General features: G+C 51.2%; 1 protein-coding gene across 5 annotated transcripts in view; it reads right to left on the reverse strand.

The window, feature by feature from the left end:
• Window positions 1-19,959, reverse strand: part of SGSM1 (small G protein signaling modulator 1) — an 86,701-nt gene that overhangs the window by 57,397 nt on the left and 9,345 nt on the right. The window lies entirely within an intron of this gene.

Consider the following 19,959-nt stretch of genomic DNA (forward strand, 5'->3'; position numbering starts at 1 on the left):
AGTAAATAGAAGAATCAGAAAGGTACAGTTGACAGATCGACCCTGGAACCTAGCAGACCTGGGTTCAAATCCCTGTTCAGTCACCTACCAGTTGGGTTTGTGATCTCGTTTTGGAAAACCGAGGCTCATCGAGCTGAAACAACTTGCCTAGAGAAGTAGAGCTGGCCGAGAGTGGAGACAGAATTCCAGGCTGAGTCTGACTCCCCAGCTGTGTGCTCTTCCTACCATCCTCACATGCTCAACAAATATTTTCTGAGCACCACTGATGCGCCCAGCAGGGGGGACCCAGCGCTGAAAGGGCAGCCGTGCCTCTCTGCTCACAGAAGGGACCCTCTGGTGGTCTGAATACCCTTCTGCTTTGCTGGATTCTGGGCCCTACTCTGCCCAGAGTCATTATGGGGCTTTAGCAAAGCATTTCTCTTCTAGGGCCTCAGTTTCCCCACCTTGAGGTTGAGGACATCAGAAGAGATGACCTCCAATGCTGGTCCCAGCTCCACATCACCAGGGCTGTGATGTGGGGGTGACAGGAGCAGTTCTGAATCCAACCCCCTCCATGGGCTTCCTGGCTGCCCCGTGGCCCACTCAGCCTCGGCTTCGGCCGGGCCAGCTCAGCAATGCCCCCATCGGAGAGTGATCTCAGGCTCTCCATGCCCCTCTCTCCCTTCCTTCTGCTTGCCTCCTGGAGGGGAAGACAGAACTCAGAGCACCCCAGGTCCCACTCTGTGGGCAACACATGGGGGCCCGCCCCACACGACCAAGTCAGCACTCTCCCCGTGAACGACCCCCAAGCTGGGCTTGGCCGGCTGCATTTCTCAGTCTGAAAGCTCTCCAGCCAAAGCCGTGAAACTGGTCCTATTCACGGGTGTGGAAACTGAGGCTCAGGGAGGCCAACTGGCCTACTCAAGGCCACACGGCTAGGAAGCAGCTACCGGTGGACTTTGGACTTAGGCCGGTTTCTTGGCTCTCAGCACCAGCTGCCGTAGCCTGTGGCCCCTTTAAGCTTCTAGCTGTGTTCCCTCAGGCGAATCACATCACCTCTCTCAACCTTAGTCTTCTCACTGGGTAAAGGGCATAGAGGAATAGCACCTGCCTCCAGGGGCTACAGGAAGACTGAACAAGGTCACGCACACCGTGTGCGGAGCACCGAGCCCCACGCAGAGGGTGCCTGCGCTAAGTGTCAGCAGGACGCATGCGTCATTCTGCCGCAACACTCACCTGGCCTCTTCTTACTGTTATTCTGGTCCCGACTGAAATACTGCTGGCTCAGAAGAATAAATTCCCCTGCTTTCAGGGCTCCCAGGGTGGCTGCTTTACTAACACCCATCAGACTGATACAGATTTCATCCTCCCCACCAGGCTGTGGACCTCCTGAGGGAGAGCACTCGGCCTGATCACTGTGGCTCGCGTACCTCACAGGTGCCGGGGAAATTTCGGTTAGAGGAACAAGTGGCTTGAAAGATCTGGCTTCTGCATTGGGAGACTATTTTAGCTGAAAAAACGCTTTCCTGTCACCATATTTGTGGGTAAATAGAGAGGCAGCAGCATTCACATCCCTGTTTGTCAAAGGAGCAAACAAAAGCACAGAGAGGTGGGATCATTGGCTCGGGGTCACACAGCTGGTGAGGAGAGTCAAGGCTTAGACAGACCTAGGTTTGTCTGACTCCAGGGGCTGAGTTCCTCTGCAACATGCCATTAAGCCCACAGGGTCTCAGAACATTTACCCACCCCCCGCCCCCAGGTACCTGCCTCCTTCTTTCCTTTGCTCTCCTGAGGCAGGATACAGTGATGCAGGCCTACAACCCAGTGTTTGAGAACCTGCCAGGGGGGCTTGCCAAGCACCCAGACCCGGACGTCCCTTGGGAATAGAAGGGGGGGAGGGGTCCAGGCAGCTGGGTCGGGAGTGCTTTTGGAGAAGTGCAATGGTTCATTAAGAACTAAGAATTGGGGGCCAGATAGGCCTGGATCCAAATCCTGGCCCAACCACTTACTAGCTGTAGGACCTCAGGCAAATTCCTTTACCCAGTACCAACTCCCAGAGCCAATAAAATCCGTTGGCTCTGCCAACCCAGAGCCTGACCATTTCTCATCCTCTCCATCAGTACCTCTCCGGTCCAAGTGGCCTTGCTCCAAGTCACGTCCCTCCTGGATTCACACTGTAAACTCTTGCTTGTCTCCCTGCCTCGTCTTAACACAACCAGAAGGATCTTATTAAAAGGTAAGTCAACAGAACCAGACAGAAGATCAATAAGGAAATGGAAAACCTGAACAACATTATAGACTAAGTAGACCTAAGAGACATACAGTACCCTCGACCCAACAAGAGCAGAAAACACATTTTTCTCAAGTGCACATACAGGATATGGCATATTACAGATAGGGCACAAAACAAGTCTTAACAAATCTTCAAAGACTGAAATCATACTAGGTATCTTTTCTGATCACAATGGCGTGAAACTAGAAACCAACCCTGTGAGTGGAAATTAAGCCACACACTCTTAAACAACCAATGGGTCAAAGAAGAACTCACAAGAGAAATTTGTAAATACCCTGAGACAAATGGAAATGAACACACAACATACCAAAAACCATCAGATGCAAAGAAAGCAGTGATAGGAGGGAAATTTATAGCCAGAAGTACTTATATTAAAAGACTGGGAAAGATCTGAAATCAACAATCTATCGTTATACCTTGAGGAACTATAAAAGAAGAACTAACCCCAAAGCTAGCAAAAGGAGCAGAGATAACAAAATAGAGAGCAGAAATACGATGGGAAATTTTAACAAAATCAAGAGTGGATTCTCCCAAAAGATCAACAGAACTGACAAACCTTTAAGCCAGATTAACTAAGAAAAAAAGACGACTCAAATAACTAAATCTGAATTAACACCAATCCTCCTCAAACTCTTCCAGAAACAAAAACAAAACCTTGAAAATGAGGGAATACTGGGCGCCTGGGTGGCTCAGTCGTTAAGTGTCTGCCTTCGGCTCAAGTCATGATCCCAGCGTCCTGGGATCGAGTCCCACATCGGGTTCCCTGCTCCGCAGGAAACCTGCTTCTCCCTCTCCCACTCCCCCTGCTTGTGCTCCTGCTCTCGCTATGTCCCTCTCTGTCAAATAAATAAATAAAATCTTTAAAAAAAAAAGAAAGAAAATGAGGGAATACTTTCATTGTATGAGACCAACATTACCTTGAAACCAAAGCCAGGCAAAAACTACAGACCAACATCTCCCATGAATATTGATGTCAAAAATCCACAACAAAATACTAGCAAACAGAATTTGGTGGTATCTAGAAAGGTCAGTACACCATGACCAAGGGAGGATTTACTGCCAAAATGCAGGGATGGTTCAAGACACAAAAGCCAACAGATGTACTATACCACATTAACATAACAAAGAGGAAAAATCCAAGAGCAACATCGGTTGATGCAGAAAAAGAATCTGACACAATTCAACACCCTTTCCTCAGAAAACACTCACTAAACTAAGAATAGCCAGAAACTACCTCAACATAATAGAGCTACCGTCCCATGCAATGGTGGGAGGCTGAAAGCTTTCCCTGCAAAGTCAAGAACAAGAAAGACAAAGATGCCTGCTCCCGCCTCTTGTATTTCACATAGCACTGGGAGTTCTAGCCAGATGAATTAGGGCAAGAAAAAGAAATCAAAGGTATGCAAATCAGAGAGAAAGAAGTAAAATGATCTCCGTTGGCAGACAACATGATCTTATGCACAGAAAACCCCAAAAACTCCACAAAAAGACTGTTGGCGGTCGTAAATACATTTAGCTAAGTTGCAGGATACAAAATCAACATGTGAAAATAAGCGGTACTTCTATTTTTTTAATTTATTTTTTTTAAGATTTTATTTATTCATTTGAGACAGAGATACAGAGAGAGAGAGAGAGCATGAGCAGGGCAGAGGCAGAAGCAGCCTCCCAGCTGAGCCAGGAGCCAGACGTGGGGCTTGATCCCAGGACCCTGGGATCATGACCCGAGCCGAAGGCAGACACTTAACCATGTGAGCCACCCAGGCACCCAATAAGCCATATTTCTAAACACTGACATGGAACAATCCAAAAAAGAATATCAATGTTCCATTTACAATAGCGTCAAAAAGAATAAAATGCTTAGGAATAAACTTAACTAAGGTGGTGAAAGACCTGGGTGTTGAAAGCTCTAGTAGACCTGTTGAGAGAACTTTGTAAAGAGGCCAATAAATGGAAAGGCAAACGTGTTCAGAGATCGAAAGACTCAATATCGTTGTCAATAAAACCCAAAGCAATCTACAGATGTAATGTAATCCCCATCAAAATCCCAATGGCATTTTGTTGCCTTCTATTGTTTCTGGGAGGTTTTTTTCCCCAGAAAACAGGGAAATCTATCCTAAAATTCATATGGAATCTCATGGGACCATGAAAAGGCAAAGTGATCGTGAAAAGGAAGAACCAAGTTAGAAGTCTCACACTTCCTGACCCCAAACCTTATTACAAAACTATGGTAATCAAAACAGTGAGATATGGGCATAAAGACAAGTGGAAAAGAATAGAGAGCCCAGAAATAAACCCTCACGTCTATCAGTATATGTGAAATGATTCTGACATGGGTGCCAAGACCATTCAATGGGGGAAAGGACAGTCTTTCCCACAAATGCTCTTGGGAAAACTGGATCTCTACAGGCAAAAGAATGAAGTGAGACCCTTACCTATTCCATACACAAAAATCAACTCAAAATGGATCAAAGACCTAAACAGAAGAGTGAAAACCACAGGACTCCTCAAAGGAAACATAGCAGAGAAATGTCATGACGCTGGGTTTGGCAATGATTTATTGGCTGTGACACCAAAAGCATAGGTGGCAAAAGTCACATGAAATAAACTGAGCTACATCGAAGTAAAAACCTTCTGGACATCAAAGGACACAATAAACAGAGTGAGAAAGGCAAGCCATGCAATGGGAAAAAATATTTGCAAATTGTGTATCTGATAAGGAGCTAATGTCTAGATAGATGATGAATTCTTAACAACAACAAAAAACAACCGGATTCCAAAATGGGCAATGTCTTTCAGAGAAGATCTACAGATGGCCAACCAGCACATGAGAGGACGCTCGACATCCCTCATCATCAGGGAAGTGCAAATCAAAACCGCCATGAGATACCACCTCACACCCGCTGAGAAGGGCTACTATCCAAAACCAGAAAATAAGAGGTGTGGGTGGGAATGCGGAGAAATCGGAACCCTTGGGCATTGCTAGGGGAATGTAAAATCGGGCAGCTCCTAAGGAAAACAGTACGGCAGTTGCTGAAAAAATTAAACAGAACATTACCTTAGGATCCAGCAATTCTGCTTCTGGGTACACACCCCAAAGAACTGAAAGCAGAGTATCAGAAAGAGATTTGCACACCTGTGTTCACGGCAGCATAATCCACAATGGCCAAAGGTGGAAACAACCCAACTGGCCATCACTGGACGCATGGCTAAACAAGATGGAGCGGACACATTCAAGGGAATGTAATTCAGCCTTACAAAAGAAGGACATTCAGACACCTGCTCCAACATGGATGAACCTTGAGCACATCATGCTAAGTGAAATAAGCCAGCCACAAAGAGACACGGTCTTACAGGAGGCGCCTGGAGTAGTCAAGCACATGGAGACAGAAAGAAGAATGGTGCTTGCCAGGGGCCGGGAGGAGGAGAGCGTGGGGGCATTCTTGCTTTAATGGAATTATTGTTTAAAGGGTATAGAGTTGTGGTTCTGTAAGAGGGAGAGAGACTGACTACACAACAATGTGAATTACTTAACACCACCGAACTTAAAAATGATGAAGGTAAATTCTATGTTCTGTGTATTTTACCACAATTTTTAGAAATGTGGATATTGTGTGTTAATACAGTGTAAATAAATGAATATTTTGTATTTCTTTTAAACGTAAGTTAGACCACATCCCTCCTCTGCTTAGAACCCCGCAGGGCTCTCATCTCACTCAGAATGGTAGCCCCAGTCCTCATGATGGGCCACAAGGCTCTGCACGACCTGGACCCACCACTGACCTCCGGCCTCCTCCCCAGCTGTCCCCATCCCTCAGGCCACACACCGCTTCTCCTTGCGGTCTGCCCAACTCGGCGGGCACAGGCCCATCTCGTGGCCCCCTGCACGTGCTGTTCCGTTTGCTGGAACACTCTCTCCCCAGAAATCACCACGGTTCAACTGTGTGCTCAAATGCCACCTCCCCAATCATGCTATTTACAACTGTCAACCTCACCCCACCCAACACTCAGCGTACCTGTTCTCTGCTTATTTCTCTCCATAGCGCTTCTCACCTCTAACCTACTATGCGGGGTACTTATCTTGTCCTGGGCATCACCAATTTCATGGGCTTCTATAATCTACGAGGTCAGGAATTCCACGTACGTCCATCACTGCCCTATTCTCAAGACCTGAAGAACGCCGGGCATATGGTAGGCACTCAGGATCTGTGGGATGAATGCGTACCTCCCATGGCGACATTTACACGAGGCGAGAGAGAGCGCTCAGCATAGTGCCTGATACATATAGTATGTGTTCCATATAAACAGTAGCATTTTAATGATGATGAGGCAGACATCCTGCTGCCCAAACAAGTCACACCTGGTCCTTGCACCCCGCACCCCGCTCCTCTGCTCACCCAACACATTTATGCAGGTAAAACCAGGTTAAAAAGAAAGAAAATCAATCTTGCAGAGGGAAACTGCCACCAAAGGCAGCCTGCGGGGCTGCAGGGGGTGTGGCAAGAAGGGGCTTTGCTTTCAAGATGAGGAGGTGGACGAGGTTATAAGCAGGTAGAATGCAGAGAACGAGAACTAGTAAGTCCCAAGAGGGTCACAGTTTGTCAAGTGCTCTCCTGCCTGCTTTGTCTCATTGGATCAACCCAACAATTCAGGGTAATTGTCTGCCCATGTACAGAGGGAGAAACAGAGACTCTGGGGAGGACGTTTCCCCCAGAATTCCTATATTGAAACCCTAATCCCCAGCATGATGGTATCGGGGGGGGGCGGCTATGGGAGGTGATGGGGGTCATGAACAGGAGTAGTACCCATATGAAAGAGACCCCAGAGAGCTCCTTTCCCTCTTATGCCAAGTGAGGACACAGAAAAGACAGCCGTCTATGTACCGGGAAGTGGTTTCTCAGCAGACACCCAACTACCAGCACCTTGATCTTGGACTTCCCAGCGTCCAGAACCGTGAGAAATAAATGTTTGTTGTTTAAGCCACCCACTCCATGGTATTTTTGTTACAGCAGCCCAAATGGACTAAGACACTTCTCCAAGTCGGCCCAACAAGGAAGTTCCAGGGGCACACCCGGGACCCAGAACTACAGACCCCAAAGCACAAGAGCAGGGGTCTGCAAACTTCTGTAGAGATCTACCGGGTAAGCATTTGTGGCCTTGCTAGCCACCTGGTCTCTGCCTCAACTATCCACCTTCACCCTTGTACCGTGGGGGCAGCCATATGTAAATGAATGAGTGTGGGTGTGTTCCAGTAAAACTTTATTTACAAAAAGAAGTGGAGAGCCGGTTTTGTCCTTTGGGCAAGAGTCTGCTGACAGTGAAATAATAAAAAATATGTTATCTATTAGTCTCGGCCTCCAGTTTCCGGCACAGAGCTCGTAAAACCCTGATAATTTCCTAAGTGATAATAGCACTAGGAGCATCTTCTGGTCTGATACTTGACCTTTGACCCCAGTTCCTGACACCGAATGAACTGTCCCTAAATCCCTTGGCCTAAACCCTTGGCATTTCCTCGGTGATAGGAATGTCTTTTGTTCTAATGAGGCGATGCCGGGTGGGCTCCTGGATCGCTTCAGGGTGGGGACTGGTCACCAAAAAGACCAAGCCATGATGAGAAGCTTGGAACCTTTAGCCCCATCCCTCATTCTCCGGGAAGGATAGTTAACTGAGTTAACTATCGATCACGTCTGTGTCATGAAGCCTCCATAAAAGTCCCCAGAGTGCGGGGTTTGGAGACAATCTGAGACTTGTATCTGAAGTGGGGGAGCAGGCTTGCAGGACTGGGCCCCGAACCTGCGGGATCTGACAATGACTCCAGGTAGCTAGCGTCAGAATTCAGTTCAATGGCGGGCCACGCAGCGGGGGCCAGAGACCTGCCCGATGACATGTAGCAAACCCACAGCCCTCTGGGTCCGACGTACCGTGCAGTAAGAGTGTGAGATAAAGGAGGGATGCACGGGAGTGTGTTGTCCCAACTCACCAATCCCGCATGAGAATGTCTGACAGCATCGGGCTGGCCCAGGCTGCCCGTCCTAGCATCACAGTGGGGACAGCTCTGGGGTGAGCCCTAACGCGGCTGACCACCCCACTCCCAGGGACGGCCCCAGCTTTTCCCAGGGGCCAGCCCTCTCTCAAGCAGCTTGCAGCCCTCCTGCCAATGTCCCCCGGCTCCTCAGAAGTGGCCATCTGCCTGTCGCCTGCCAGAGCCACTCTGACGCAGGGGCCCAGCCACCTCTCCGTGTCCTCCCCCGTGGCGAACGCAGAGACTGCCAGGCCCCATCTGCTCCATCCACACAAGGAAGCCAGGATAGAAAATCCCTCAGCTTTACTAAAGTTCTGGCTGTGCTAACCAACTAGGAGGCACCCTCAGGCTGGCACTGTCCCTTGGGGCATCAGTTCACCCCTCTGGGCTCAAAGACCCGCCCAGCTCCCACTTTCCAGGATGCCCTCACCTCCTTTGTGTCACGTCTCCTCTATCCACATTTCAGATCCCGCAGACTGTCATCTCCTCCACTGCTACGGGCTGAGTTGTGTCCCTGCCCCCGACTCATATGCTGAAATTGTAACCCCTAGTACCCTAGCATGTGATTCACCTTTTGACGACAAGATCTTTACAGCGGTAATTATGTTAAAATGAGGTCATTAGGGTGGGCCGTCATCTGGTACCACTGGTGTCCTTGTAAGAGGAAATCTGAGCACAGACGGCTCCAGAGGGAAGACCACATGAAGATTCCCCCACACAGGCAGAAAAGGGCCATCCACAAGGAACACCCAGAACAGAGCCTTCCCTCGTAGACCTCCGAAGGAGCCAAACCTGCTGATGCTATGATCTTCGACTTCCAGACTCCAGAACTGTGAGAAATCAAATTTCTGTTGTCCACGCACCCCGGGGTGTGGTACCTTGTTATGGCCACCAGGAGTGACTGCCAGACCCACCATCAGCATCCTCACCATCACTCTCATCTTCATCCTTCTGACTGAGCACTTCTGTGCCAGAGAAGGAACAAATAACAAGTGAATGAATTCTAGGCTTACTGGTATTATTAACTCACTGTACCCTCTTCACGGCCCTGTGAGGGTTGGTTCTACTTTTATGAGAACCAAGATCAGAGAGACTAAGCAACCAGCCCAAGGTCACACGGTGAACGGGAGGCAGAAGCAGAATCTAAACCTAGGCTCTTGGTGCTACCCGAGGAGTTTCAGCCAATGGCTTGTCTCTGAAAATAATACTAAAGCTCTAACTTACTCTGTGCACAGCACTTAGCATAGTGCTATGCTAAGCATACATGGTGTTATGGACCAGATGCTTGTGTCCCCTGGTCACATGCTGAAGCCCTACCCCCCACTCCTGGTGTGATGGTATTTGGAGGTGGGGCCTCTGGGGGGTAATTAGGGTTGCATGAGGTCATGAAGGTTAGGCCCTCAGGATGGGACTGGTGTCCTTAAAAGAAAAGGAAGAAATCAGAGCAGAGTGAAAAGGTGGTGGTCTACAAGCCAGGAAGAGAGCCCTCGCTGGGAACCCAATCGGTGAGCACCCTGACCTAGGACTTCTCAGCCTCCAAACTACAAGAAATAAATGTCTGCTTAGGCCACTCCATCTGTGATCTTCTGCTACGGCATTCTGACCTGAGATGCATGGCAAGCCCCACGTAATCCCCACAACACGATTCCCAGGTGGCCCCTACCACCCATTTACAGACAAGGAAATTGTGAACTTAGAGGTATCCGTTACTACCTAGCCAAGGCCATCAGAAAAATCCAAGGTCACCCTGATGAGGTTTATATGTTGGTCAATCTGACTCCAAGGGGAGCCTCTACCCACCATACTTTGCCCCAGAAACAGGGGTCAGATGCACTCACTGGGGTAGCCGGCCTCAGTGACACGACAGAAGAAACAATCCCTTCCCTTTCCTCTCCCTCTCTCCAGAAGGCCTGGGGGACCCCTAACCACTGCATGTGGTGGGTAACTACACTAATGAGGTTATTCCGCATCTCAGCACAAGCGAGGATGGAGTCTGGGGGGCTTCTGTCGCTCTGTCTCAGGATGGCCTGGCCCAGCAAAACAAAGATTTGGAAGCCAGTTGTTGGCAAAACACACAGGCAGGGGTCTTCATTGGGGGTTCTGTGTGCTTGAGGGATAGTGAGAGGGTTTTTCGGTTTGGGGCACAGGGGCCACAGGGCTCAGGGATAGGGAAAGGAGGCCTCTGGTCCCTCCCTGGCTCCTCAGACAGGTCCTGATGATGTAGAAGGTGCCACACTATGCCCCATAGACCCCTTTGGGATTGAAGGCTGCTAGGAGGGCTGCCAGAGAACCCTTGGCTACCAGTCCCTTAGGGGACAGGGGATCATTTCAGCCACTGGGAGGGCCTCCCCCAAGGCCTCACTGCTTCCCAGGGTGGCCCCCACCTAGTGGCTGGAACATGTGGGCTGTAAAGAAAAACCCTCCTCACCCCAGCTGGGGACAGCTTTAAAGGGCCATCCCGGCTCCCTGTGGGGGTCCCTGTGGGGCTTCCATGGAAGCCCCCGTGGCCCATCTTCTCCCTTGGCTCCCTCCTGCTTGCCTCACTTTGCTTCCCTGGGTGTTCATCCCAAAGGCACACCCTAACAAGCCTGCGTGCTGACCTCCATCTCAACAGTGGCCTCCACTCGGGGACCGCCAAGCTACAGCATGGAGGCATCTGGCAACAGTCAACAGGGACAAGCTGCAAACAGTTCACATGCCAGTGAACTCAGTTCGGCAGGAGGCAAGAGGCCCCCATACCCTGAGCACACAGAGCAGTAGGGATGGAGCCGGGCAGTCCTGCCCTGGAAGACCTTTCACTCCAGTGAGGCAAAGGAGGGACCAACTAAGACAGGCACGGGGCAAGTGTGATGTGGCCAAGCAGAGCTGCTAACAGAGGGCCCAGAGGCACCGGCCCCAGGTGGGAACTGGCTAGAGATACAGATGGTTGGCCTCGGACCCATGGAATCAGCTACTCCAGCCTGTTTATCAAGCACTCCAAGGGATTCTCATGCACGCTCAGATTGCAGCAGGGGATTTGAGGGGAGGACAGAAAACAAGGAGCTGTCCCAAAATCCTCAGGAAGAAACTGAGCAGTCACGGCTTCTGTCCCTCCCGGGACCTTCCCCACACAGCTAGTCCCTCTGGCCGCCTCTCCCTGCCCCTATGTCAGACTAGGGGAGCTAACAGTTCCTGGTTCCCCACTATTACAACCCCGGGGTGCTGCATCCTTCCCCCCACCCTGCCTTGGTCAACAGCGCCTTTATTAAATTCACCTTACTCCACTCAGTTTGGGGGAATCATCTGTTTCCTATTGTTACCCAGACTGTACATGTTCATTGTCTCGTGTCCAAACTCTGCTGAGTAGAGGAGGTTGTCTGCTTATCGCTGTGGACCCTGAAACTCAGAAAGCATCATCCCCGGGGAAGGCTGGATCCAGGCCTCTCGTCCTGGGGATGGATCTGGGGGCAGGGTGGGTGGCGGAGGGGGGGAGGCAGCACCAGTGGGTAGTACTCAGCCTAGGGAGGGGTTCCGACAAGTGAGGTGCCTCCCCACTTCCGCTGGCTCCCAGCTGTGGGCTAGAACCTGCCCCCAGAAGTTAATAACAGGCTGACAGCCTGAGGCCAGAAGAGGAAATTAAAAAGGCAGTGGGGTGGAAGCCTCCCCCGAAGGTCACTGAGAGCCTTACAGCAGAGGAAGAGGCTGTGCCCATGCCTGCGAGGTGGTGGGGGGGGCCACCCTGGGGGTCTGGCCCCAACTGTAGGCACGCAGTAGAGGCCACAGAAGGCCTCGGAAATTCAGCTCAACCACCTTCCCTCTCTCGGGCTCCCAGGCACGGGCTTGCACTTGGTCCACTGTGGAGGCTGACAGATTTGAGGGACCTCGGGGTGGTCTGGGGACGGTGGTGGTGGCTCCCCGCAGCAGTCCCTGTGAGTTCTCTAAGTTTTGCCCTGGAATCATGCCCAATTCACGCAGCACAGTGGCTGTGGTTGGTGGGACTTTGGGGGGCCACACAGACCTGCGTCTGCGTCCCTACTCGGCCCCTCATATCCAGGGGTGAGGATTAAATGGGCCATTATTTGCAAAAGGGCAGGCCTGGCTAGCACATGGTAGGAGTTTTATGATGTTGAAGCTTGCTGCTCATTTTTTTTTTTTTTTTTGAGCACTCACTGTGTTCCTGGGACTGTTTATAGCGTGACAACCCAAATGAAGTAGGTAACTGAATTATTCCCATTTCAGATGGGGAAACTGAGGCAGAGAGCTATTAGATAACCCACTCAAGGTCATGCAGAGGAGGCAGGATTAGACCCAGGGCCTTTATTCTAACAAATACTTTGTCTCATAGCAAAAGCTGGAGGCCATTTTGAACAAAATGCTTTTGTTATAGCCCAGCTTAGAGTGAGAATATTTACTGAACACCCACTATGTGCCAGGTACTTTGTATAGAATACCTTATTTAATCTTCACAGGAACATCATTATCCCCATTTTAAAGATGGATAAATTGAGGCTCACAGAGTTTATGGAATTTGCCCTAAGGATACAAAACCAAGAAAGGGTTCAGCCAGGACTTGAACTTAGGTCTGATGATCAGCAATGCCTCCAGCCCTGCCCAGAAATGGGTCAGGCCCTCTGAAATCCCAAAGTGCTGAGAAACCCATAGGTTTCTGAATAACCGGTGGGTTATTCAGAAGGGGTTCCTCAGTCTCGCCCAACGTGGGGACCAAAAAAGCACAGAACTGGGAGTCAGGAGACCTGGGCCACCTGACTCTGCCAACCACATCCTGTGGGGGCCTTTTAGGGGAAGGGGAGACCTCAAAGGTCAAAGTGGTCAGGAAGTTTTCATCCCTGCCATCCATGCTAAGGACTCCTCCAACATCTGCTTGCACTCCTCCAATGATGGGGAGCTCACTTCTTTTGAAACCAGCTTATTAGCTCTAACAACAGGATGTTAGGAGACAGTTGAGAGGCTAAGAGCCAGAATGTGGAGTCACTGACTTGGTGTCGAATCCTTGACCACTCATGATTCTGGACAAGTTTCCCCACCTGTAAAATGGGGTGGATGATAGTAGTACACCCATCTCATTGGGTAATGGGGCCTTGAATGAGCCTGTGGAGACAGCGCCTAGCACACAGTAGGGATTCTATGAATAGGAGCCAGTCTTGGATGACAGCGACTGCCTGGTTCACGGTCCCGGCCCACAGCAGGTATTCGTGAGTGTGAGTTCAGTGAATGTGCAATTGCTAAGGGGCCCTTCGCTGTTATGCACTTACCCCAGCTTCCCATCCACAGGTTATTCAGGACCCAACTGGCCTCTGGGGCAGTGGCCTGGCCCCACCCCTCCACGTGGGACCTCGGAGCATCAGCCCCTGCCCACCTCCGGCCCCACCCTGCAACCATTCAGAAACCAGCCCCGCCCTCCCACCCTCCACCTGCAAATATTTAAATAGTACACAGGAGGAGTAATCTCCAGAGGGAGTCAGGCAGGGAAATCCAGGCCAATCTGCAAATCTGGAAGAGGGGGCTCCCGGGGCTCCCTGACCTGCCTTGTCTTCCCCCTTCCTCATTCCAGCCACCTGTCCACCCATACCCAGGTACTCTCATGTTGCCCACCTGGAACCCTGCCAGGTTCCAGATCAACTCACTATTCCCCCCTGCCTCTCCACGCAGTGCTGTGCTCACCCCTTCTATGCTTGGAGAGGAACAGTCCAGCCCAGTGTGCAGGGCTGTCCTAAGGATTATGGAAAAATATTGGCAGAGGGCCCCCAACAGGACCCAGCACACAACTGGCACCATAGAAAGGGAGGCGCCCTAGTGAAGTCGGTAAAAACATGAGCTCAGGTGTCACCAGGCCCAGGTCAAATTCCAATTCTGCCATTAGCTGGGTGACCTGAGGCCTCAGCTTCGTCATCTGTGAAATGGAGATGATACTCACCCCACCTGTCAGGGCTGCTATGTGCAGATTTCATGAACAAGCCATGCATAGCACTCAGAATGGGGGCAAGGGCTCGGGACCACCACCCTGTGTAAAAGACAGCTTCATGCACATCACTCGCCTACCCCCTTCTGCCATTGTATACTTTTGCTTAGAATTTATCACGGCCTGACTTTCACTATAGATCTGTGGGCTTATCTGTTTAGCGTCCACCTCTAGGATGGTGCTGGGTAAACAGTAGGTGCTCAATATATGTTGGGTGATCACTCTGATTATTTTAGCAATGCTAACGCCAGCAGCTAGGGCTTATCAAATTTGGTTCCAGGCAGTGTCTTTAAGTCCCTCTGACACCTGTTCTCATTTGTTGTGTGTTCAAGGCTGGGGTGGGCAAACATTTTCCATAAAGGGTCAGAGAGCAAACACATCAGGTTTTACAGTAGGACTGCCAGATAAAATACAGGCTACCCACTGAAATCTAAACTTCAAATATGTAAGGAATTTCTTTTAGGGTAAGGATGTACCAAATACTGCATGTAGACCAGATCCATCCTAAAAGATGATCTGTTGTTTTTCCGAAATTCACATTTAAGCGGGCAATCTGAATTTTTATTTGCTAAATCTGTCAAACCGATTTGCAGGCCACATACAGTCTATGTCTCACCGTCTCTTGTTTTCACAACCCTTTTTAGGATGTCAAAACCGTCCCTAGCTTAAGGGCGGTGCACGCACAGGCTGGATTTGGCCCACGGGGACACCTGGTATAAAGCACCCAGCACTGTGCCTGCGGCGCACCTCAGGCCAAAATGAAAACCAGCCGGGTTGCTACCTGCTCTCTCCAAGGCCCGCTGCCTCGGTCCTGACTCAGAGCACACTGCACCCCAGCTGGGGTCTCAGGTGGCTGGCACCTGGAAGTACAGGTGGGTGAGTAATGCTGAGCCCGCAGTAGCTGACGAGACGGAGGCCCCCGGACCCTCAGTCTGCGAGAAACTCACAGTGGAAAGGCCAGTTAATTTAGGACGTCTGGAGGGCCTTTACGGTGGCTTTAAAAAATAGCTCCCAGCCTTTGGGCAAAGTGAGGAGGAGAGGGCAGTGAGCAGAGGGCCGGCTATGCCTCCCGTGCAGGCACCCCGGATGCTGAGGACAAGATGCAGATGCCCTAGCAGGCCAGTGTCTCCAGCCCTGCCTCGGACTGTGGGCCCTAAGATGCAGCTCTCCCAAGGCAGTGTCGTGGGCTCTTCTGTGCCTATGCTCACACATGCCTTCTGCCAGGTGCCCCTCCCTACGTGCTCCAGCTCGCTAAGTGCAACTCAGGTTTCAGCCCGGATGTCACCTCCTCCTCCTGGGAGCCTTCCTGGACCCTCCATACCCAAGCAGGGATAAATGCACCTCTTCCATGTTCTGCTAACACCTGCCTTCCCACCACTTGTCACAGGAACCAAAACTGTCCCTGGTTTACTCAATGTTTATGGAGAACCTCCTATGAGTTTGGTATAAGGTGACAAGCAGATAGAATCCCTGTCCTCCTGCAGGTGACAGTCTTATCAAGATTCACATGAACCAAATCCAACAAATGGGGACATTACAACAAAAAGTGAGGCCAGTTCTCTGCAGCAAAAGAATGTGGTTCTATGAGAACAAATAACAAAAAAACCTGACCTGGTGAGGCAGGCCAAGAGGTCAGGGAGGGCTTCCCGCAGGGGGCGATGCTCAAGATCTAACGTACAAAAAGAACTGAACTCTCTGGTCCGTGGTTTCTCCAGCTCTAAGGCAGAGGGAAAAAAGCTGTCCCCTGCAACCGCCCCCGGAGAACCACTTTGGAGCTCAAAGGAAGGGACAGATGTAAGGACAATGTGGCAGGGAAAAGCACTACATGGAAATCGCTGGTGGCTTTGTATTTTTTAATTTGTTATAGGTGGGGCGCACAGGAGGTGAGCTGGGCGGGGCTGGAACAGGGCTGCAAGCTGTGACTGTTTCCACTGTGTGGCCCTGCCTCCCTTTTCTGCCAAATCCCGTCCCTTCACCCAAATCCATAGGTCACACCTGCCATTCTTCCCGTGTGACTCACCATTCCCACCCCCCCCCCCTTTGCTTTGTGCAGGCTCCTCCACCTGATATCTCCACCTACTCCTACCTCCATCTCCAGCTCTGGAGAAACCACCCCATCCTCCGGACTCACTGAGGTGCCCTTCTCCTCACTCCCTCCCGAGAGCCCCCCAAAGTTGATGTGACTCCCCACTCCTTCTAAGCTCCTATGGTCAGCTATGAGCACTGGGCTCTCCAGTCAAACTTCCAGAATTCACACCCCAGATCTTGCACACATGATCTTGGGCAAGTCATGTCCCTTCTCTGAACCTCGGGCATTCCCATCAGTAAAATGGGTCTCAGTTATTTGCCTCAGTCATAAGATAATACATCAAAAGCATTTAACACGGCAGCAGCTGCATAGTAAGTCTTATCGAGATAGACATGAACCTGCATATATTGACAAGGTGTTCACCCGTGCCTGGCATGGTGCCTGGGGGCATTATTTCATTTAATCCTCAGGGTAATTAGATGAGATGGATATGAGGACTTCATTCCACAGATGAGGAACCTGAGTCTTGGTGAGGTTAAATACTTGCCCAAGAGCACACGGCTTTTGAATGGCAGAGTGGGTACTCGAACCCATGACTAACTGCCCTCACACTGAGCCAGGCACACAGTAGGTTCATTTATTCATTCAACACCGACTGGTGCATCCCTCAAGCTGCGTGGGTGCCTCGCATCCATGCACCCAAAGATTCATAACAAGCGTGCAATGTGGGTGTCACTGCTATTATTCGATTTTCCCAAGGAGGCAGCTGACCTAGGAGGGATGGAGACCACCTGGCCTGTGAAGAGGCTGGGATCTGAATCAAGGTCGCCTGCTCCGGAGTCCCAGGTGGCCAACGCACCTGCTCCCTCAGCCCAGTGCAGCCAAGTGTCACGGTCATGGCCAACTCCCAGTCCTGCAACACCAGCTGGCTCCACCTCTGCCCCACCATGACCCTTCACCCCTGACCTCCCCCAGGTGTGCCCGGCGCCTCACAGCTCCCTCTCCCCACTGCACATCAGCTTCCAAAGGAGAATCGTGGTCACAAAAGGAAAACGTCCAAACTGAAATGCTTATTACTGAATGAAAGAAGCCAATCTGAAAAGGCTACATGCTGTACAATTCTAACTGTAGGACATTCTGGAAAGAGCAACACTATGAAGACTGTAAAAAGATCAGTGGGTTGCCAGGGGTTGGAGGGAGGGACAAAGGGATGAACAGGCAGAGAGCAGAGGATTTTTAAGGCAGATAAAGAGATGTATAGGAAATCTCTGTACTTTCTGCTCAATTTTCACTGTGAACCTAAAACTGCTGTAAAAAATAAAGTCTATTAAAAAAAGAAGAAGAAGAGGGGCGCCTGGGTGGCTCAGTCGTTAAGCGTCTGCCTTCGGCTCAGGTCATGACCCCAGGGTCCTGGGATCGAGCCCCGCATCGGGCTCCCTGCTCCGCGGGAAGCCTGCTTCTCCCGCTCCCGCTCCCCCTGCTTGTGTTCCCTCTCTCGCTGTGTCTCTCTCTGTCAAATAAATAAATAAAATCTTTTAAAAAAAGAAGGAGAAGAAGAAAGGAAAAAGGAAATATCCTTTCTGTGCTCAGGGGCTATTGTAGGATGTCAGCAGGGATCCCAACACTCCGGCACACAGGGGAAGGGCCTCCTTCCAGATGGGGTCCTCCACGCCCTCCGCCCACCGTGGCCTGCACTGGGCTGGGGCCTTCTCAGAGAAGGGGTCTGCAGGGGTCCGGTCAGTAGGAGCTCAGTGGCCACTGGTGAATGGATCAAGGCTTCCTCTCCTGGACTCTCTCTCTCCCTCTCTCTCATACACAGTTCCAGAACAGACCTGCCCCACCCTCCCACCCACACACTTCCACCCTGCCCTCCACATGCACACAGATGGATAATGAAAACAAAGACCCAGGACGGTCCTTCTGCAGCCCCATCTGTGCGGCGGGAGAGAGCCGGGGGTGTGTGGGGCGGGGCACATAAGTGATGACGCCATGGGCATGTGGATCTTCAGAGTGCTAGAAAAGTCCTTCCTCTCGCACCTCCCTCTTGACCTGCCCTAAACGTGGCTGTGGGCCTTGCTAAAGCCTCTCTCTCACTGGGCTAGGCTGGCCCCAGTTAATCATTTACTGGGATGCTATAAATAGGTGCCACGCATCGTTCCCTCACGGTGTAGGGACTGGCCAACCTGCTCTGACCTGGAAGCGGGGCGTTCTGGGCACTGAGGATGGGTTTCCCACACACAGGCTTCTCATCGCTGCCCTGCACAGGTGTTCAGACACCCCTTGACAAGGGGGTCCCCCACCTCCCCCTGCCGTGCCTGGTTCTGGGGCGTTCACCTGGGGGCATCTTGGCAAAAAGGTCCTTCCAGCCACACTCCCTCCCGCACACAGCCACTCAGGGAGATGATGCGGCTGTGAAGACAATCAGCCCCCCGCCGCCCCTCCATTCCGTGTCTCACATGCCCAGCCCACACCCTGGAGACAGGCCAGCACTCTCCTGGGGGCTGTGCCTGCCGCAGGGGGGTGGGCAGCTCCCCTGGCAACGCCCCCACTGCCACAGCCCCATGGGCCTCGTGCATGAGGAAGGCATGCACAGACTCTGGAGCAGCCTCCATGCTCTTTGGGGGTCTGAGCAGCTGCAGGAAAGAAGAACCGGTATATTCCCAGACGGTTGCTTCAAACATGCACAGGGCACAATCAGGAAACAGACTAACTGCCTCTAGCCTAGGTCAGGAAGACGAGCCTCCCAGGACTGCATCCACGGGCTGGGTTAGGACCCTGGCTCCGCCTCCTCACCAGCTGTGTGACTTTGGGCAAGTCACTTCACTTCCTCCATGCTTCCATGTACTCACCTGTAAAATGGGATAATAAACAGGACCTACCCCTCTGAGGTGTTCTAAGGATTAGCTATGTTAATGCATGTAAAGCACTTAGCACAATGTCTAGGGCACAGCAGAACTTTCCTGAAATGCTCTATGCCTGTGTTGTCCGAAGCGGGATCTCCAACCACATGTGGCTATTGTGCACTTGAAACTCGGCTCATGTGACTGAGCCACAAGATTTTTTATTTGAGTTTTATACTTAATTTAAGTGTAAACAGGCATATATGACTAGTGGCTCCCATTGGACGGCACAGGCCCGGAACACACAGTAGGGGCCCAAAAAATGCTAATTATGATTATTATTAGGGGTGGTTGTCATTGCAGGGCTCACCGGGTTAGAAATTAGGGAGCATTTCATTTCTGAGTAAGCCGAGGTTGGGTAAACAGTATTCATCTTCACATCCCAGCATCTTGCAGGGCGGTTCTGAACTGTATCTGGGTTTGGCGATTGTGGACCCCTTAGAGGCACTGGGGATACAGTGTCCCTACAGCAAGTACAGAGTGTCTGCACAACTTCAGGGTTGTGCACACTGCTAGAGTAGAATCTCTGATCTGGCGGACACCTAGCACCCAGCTGGTCCTCAGGCAGCACTTCCAGCAGGACTGGGGCAGCCGTCCGCACGTCAGGGCTGGACTCCAGATGCTGGCCCCCTCACCTTGTCTAGGTGGACATCTGTGGCTCGTCTGCCTGGTTCCCATGTCCCTGTCTGGTCATTTCACCTTGACTCTCCTCTCGGTCCCCCTCCCCCGACTCTCACTGGGCTGAAGCCACACCGTCCCTTGACCGATTGGACCAATGTG

This window comes from Eumetopias jubatus, unplaced genomic scaffold, assembly GCF_037043125.1.
Source record: "Eumetopias jubatus isolate StellerSeaLion01/CBP00866 unplaced genomic scaffold, mEumJub1_p1.0 scaffold_16, whole genome shotgun sequence".
Taxonomy (NCBI): Eukaryota; Metazoa; Chordata; class Mammalia; order Carnivora; family Otariidae; genus Eumetopias; species Eumetopias jubatus.